General features: G+C 46.7%; 1 pseudogene; it reads right to left on the bottom strand.

The window, feature by feature from the left end:
- Positions 1 to 2,638: 2,638 nt before the first annotated feature.
- LOC117012849 (translation machinery-associated protein 7-like) lies at positions 2,639 to 2,827 on the bottom strand (annotated as a pseudogene).
- Between the last annotated feature and the right edge of the window lie 1,824 nt (positions 2,828 to 4,651).

Raw genomic sequence — 4,651 nt, 5'->3', positions numbered from 1 at the left:
CTGCCAGAATGCTTGTCAAGCAGCTTCCCACCTCCATGCTCTTGTTCAAGCCATCCCCTCTCTGTCAAGGGCCCTTGCCTCTCCATTCTCTAGCTCCATGCCCACTCCTCCAGGAAGCCTTCTCCAGTGCCTAGCACAGAGCAGGATAAACAGTGTGAGTCCCCATCGTCTGTGCGCCCACATGTCGTCTCTACTTCCACAACAGAATCTTTTCCACGTGGCCTTGCCTAAGGATTTGTAGTTTACATGTTTGCTTCCCCCAGAGACTTCTTGTCATCTCTTACTCCCCGGAGCCCCGCGCTGGGAAGGGGCGGAGTAAAGTGTGATTGAATGAATGAAGGCATCAGTTGACAGACCTTTGACACCCTATTCCTCTGACCCCCTCTGATTACTCCTGGGTGGTTTTCTTTCCTGATGCTTGTTTCTGTGCTGCCTCTAACGCTGGCGTTCCACCCTACCCTCTTCCAGGCTCACTCCTCCCCCTCTCCCTAGGCAAGCTCGCCTGCACCTTCCTCTAACAGGCCCAGATCCAACTCACAGCCCATAGCAGAGGGCCCTGAGCCCTGTACGTACCTTGCTTGTTCTTATCTGTCCTTTGAACTATCTGAACGTTAAGCTCCATCAGAGCAGGAATTGTATCTATCTGATCGACCACTGCACCCCTGACACCTGTATATGCTCAGTAAATATTTGTGCAATGAATGAATGAGTGATTGCGTGGGAGACTCTCCTTCTGAGGCCTGCGAACAGTTCAAATTCATCACATCCCAGATTAATTTCATTATCTCCTCCCTCCACACAATTTGCTTCTCCAGTCTTTGCTACCTCTCTCCTCTCAGTCCTCCAGTTTAGAATTCCCAGGCACCCCCAGACATCATCTTTTACTCTCTTAACACATCACTCAGCCACTATGTTGCCCAGATTCTACCTCCCATCTTTCCAATTCCCACACCACCCCCTCCCTGGCATACCCCTAGTTTAGACTTGACACTCACCACCTGGACCTCCTTAACTGCTCCGAGCTTGAGTTCCTGACCTCTATTTTTGCTTGTATCCATATTGCCACCTGAATGATTTTTTGGTAAAACATGAATCTCATTATGTCAACCTCTAGTTAAAACCCTCACGTGTCCCCATCACTTACAGTTGTATTTCCCAAAGTGTATAGCTCACACAGTGGGTGGCAGATGATGTAATTATGGGAGGATCAAGGAAAAAGGGTGGGGGGGGTGTGACAATTAACAAGAAGTTGCAAAATGAGGTTATTTCTTTCCTGGTTCTCTCTAGCCTCTGAAGACATCAAGGAGAAAGTGTCCACGTGGCCCTGGAATGTCTTTTGCACCCTTTTCACTTGCTAATCTCTTAACAGGGATCAAGATGCTAACCATGCTGCCAGACACAAGACATTTACCTAGAATGTAATAATATTGTCTTATTTATTTTACAGTTGCCTTCTATCTATCACATGTGATATTGGTGTTTTTAGTTATGGTAATAATAGTCCATAAAATAAATATATTTGGGAAAAGATATTGCAAATCACATATCCTTCAAAGAGATAACATGCAGAATGTATGAAGAACTCCTACTTATCGATAAGAAAAATCAATAGATATTTAAAAAATCAAATAGAAAAATGAACAAAAGACTCGAACACTTCATAAAACAAAAGATATATAAGTAGGCAGTACACAGATGAAAAGTGCTCAACTACATTAGTCATCAGAAAATGTGACTTAACGCCACAATTTGATATCCCTGTACACCCACCAGGACTAGAATGAAAAAGACTTTCAGTATCAAATGTTGGCAAGGATATGGAGCAACTGGAGCTCTGAGTCACTGGTGGTGAGGAGGTAATTTATAACAACTACTTTGGGGAACCGGCCATGTCTACTGAAGCTGAGCATACCATCCTACCCCGTGACCCAGGAATTCAACTCCCGGGTATGGTTCCAGCAGAGATGAGCACCTGTGTTTACCGAGAGTCGTGCGCAGGAATATTCATGGCAGCTCTCTGTCAGGACGGCCCCAGATGAAAAACAATCTATGTAGCAGCCGTAGAGTGGCATCCTGGTACGTTCACATAGTGCAACACTGTACCAAAGTGAGAATGAATAAATTAAACTATACAAGTCTTGAGCCAGACATGAAAAAAGAACAGTCTTTCGGATTCCATTTATACGAAGTTCAAAAGCAAACAAAACTAATCTCTGCTGTTACAACGGGGAGAGTGGTTACCTTGTGGGAGTCTGCCTGGGGAAGGAGGCACGAGAGCGGCTGCTGAGGGGCTCGTAATAATCTGAGTTTTGTTTGTTTGTTTTCAAAGGAGTTGGTTTAATTCCAGGTGGTACAGAATTCAGGGTAGAACAGAGACTGAAGAACATACTTTGGCAGGATTCTGGGTTGGGTTTACTCTGACCTCACAGCTAAGGTTGAAATGGCTGAATGAGAACCAAAGAGACCAGCCGTTGCCTCATCACCATCGCCATCATCATTCTTTACAAAAGTTTATTCTTAAATATACAACAGGCTCCAAGACAACACTTCATACTAGCTATTGGTGGCAACAGGGAATCCAGATGTTAAAACAGGAGTGGAATTAAGGATCACCATAGCCCCAGGAGCAAGGAACAGCTCACTTTTTGCCAGATTTCTTAATTCCACCTGGGGCCGGGGGCCCTTCCCCCAGCCTTCATTTTTAGCTCCTTGAGTTTCTTCTGCTCCTCTTTTTGCTTCTGTTTGAACACTTTATCTTGTCCATCTCCTTGACCTGCTTCTTGGGCTGCTTGAGGGGCTGCTTCTTGCCATCTTCGCCGCTGGACATGGCGCCTGCCGCCCCTTCCCCAGACCCTGCCTCCAGAATCCCATACCATTCTGTTTTTGACCTGGGTGGAAAATTACTGTTTGTTACATGAGTGAAAATTAATTGATGTGTATATTTCTTCACATGTATATTGTTATACGTGAAGAAATAATTACTTAAATTTAAATTTTTAAAAAGTGAAACATTTAAAGACAAGTATTAAGAAGATGAAAGTCTGGAGGGGGAGGGCCTTTGCACAGGAGTCCGCCATCCTCCCAGAATGCCAGCATTTTGAATAAACCTGCTTTTCTTTCCACCGAAGAAAAGGAAGAAGAAGAAGGAGAAGGAGAAGGAGATATGAAAGTCTGAGGACATGACAAATCTCTTAAAGGTGGAGTGCAAATAGTAGGTGTTCAGGGCACCCTGCCCTCTGGAATCAAGTACAAATGGCCAGCTCTGACTCCTCAGATTCTACATGACGTCATGAGACAGTTCAGTGTGGTGGTTAGGAACACAGTTTGAATTTGAGCTCTGCCATTGGCTGGGGCCCTTGAGACAAGTTACCTAGCCTCTCTGAGCACCAGCTTCTTCATCTATGAATCACCTGAAAGGATGATGGATTTGCCCAGTGGCATGAAGTGGCCCAGCGCTGGGCACACAAGGTGGACTTGACAAATGGAGCCACACCCAGCTGCCTGCTGCTCCCTGAACAAGCCCTGCTGTTTCACACCTTTTTGCACCCCCAAGTGTCTGTGCATGCTGGAATGCCCTGGAATGCCCTCCTACCTGCTGATCACGCGGCCCATCCTTAATGCCCAGCTCAAGCACCTCCCCCTTATATGATGCCATGCCCCTCATGAGGTTAACCCCACCTCCAGTGCCATCCCATCCGAGAACACATATGGTTTATATGGTTTGCTGTTCCTTTAGTGTTGTCACCTGATTATTGGAGAAGGCTCTCAACATATACTTGCCAAATGAAAGAATGAGCAGCTCTTGGAATGATTCTAATTTCTCTGCAGTTTCCTGGGGGAGGGGAGGTAGCCTGGTTCCTTTTGTGTGCTCATGAGAACATCAGACATGCAGCCCTGCGTTAGGGACCTCATCCACCTCTATGGAGAACTGGGACCACGAGATGTCTTGTGGGTGAGTGGTTATCACCATGACGTCAGCCTCAAAGGTTAGGGATGTCCACAAGTCATCCCAGTTCCCTTTACCACCCTATATGGATAGGTCACCCATGACAGTGCCTCCAACATCTACTTAACCTCTTGGTAGCTTAAAAGGTTTTCTAAGCCAGGCACTTGTTGTGTGACACACAGACATTTTGTTTTAAACTTTTACAATTCCTTCGCGGGGCAGGGAGGAGAGTGGGGCAACTTGTTCAGATGTGACTTCACATGTAACCAAGTCCATGGCGCCATTGGTGGTTTGGTAAATAGGGACATGTTCCCTTAGCAAGACAAGTGCTATAGAACCCCGTTGGAAACCTCCACACTAAGATCCAGCACCAACCAGCATGCCACTTCGCCCCACCCTCCTGCCCCCCATGCTCTCTGGAAATATGTGGGCACTTCCACAGCACTGGGGCCACCCCTCCAACCAGAATATTGAGCCTTACCTTTTCAGCTTGTGGAATTCAACCCAAAGGTGCAGTTATGAAGTGCCAGCCCATGCTGGTGGGGATAAGAGACGGAAAAGACAGGAATCCCGGCCTTCCCATCTCCTAAGTAGAGACAAATACAGATGGGAATTCCCAGTACAGGGTGGTGAGTGTAGTGGGGGGCGGGGCACCGGGCCTGTGGGCAGTCAGAGAAGAAGCACCAGATCTGGGGACGGGAGGTT

This window comes from Rhinolophus ferrumequinum, chromosome 21, assembly GCF_004115265.2.
Source record: "Rhinolophus ferrumequinum isolate MPI-CBG mRhiFer1 chromosome 21, mRhiFer1_v1.p, whole genome shotgun sequence".
Lineage (NCBI taxonomy): Eukaryota > Metazoa > Chordata > Mammalia > Chiroptera > Rhinolophidae > Rhinolophus > Rhinolophus ferrumequinum.
The sequence above is the reverse complement of the archived record's forward strand: the minus strand, read 5'-3'. Positions and strand labels throughout refer to the sequence as shown.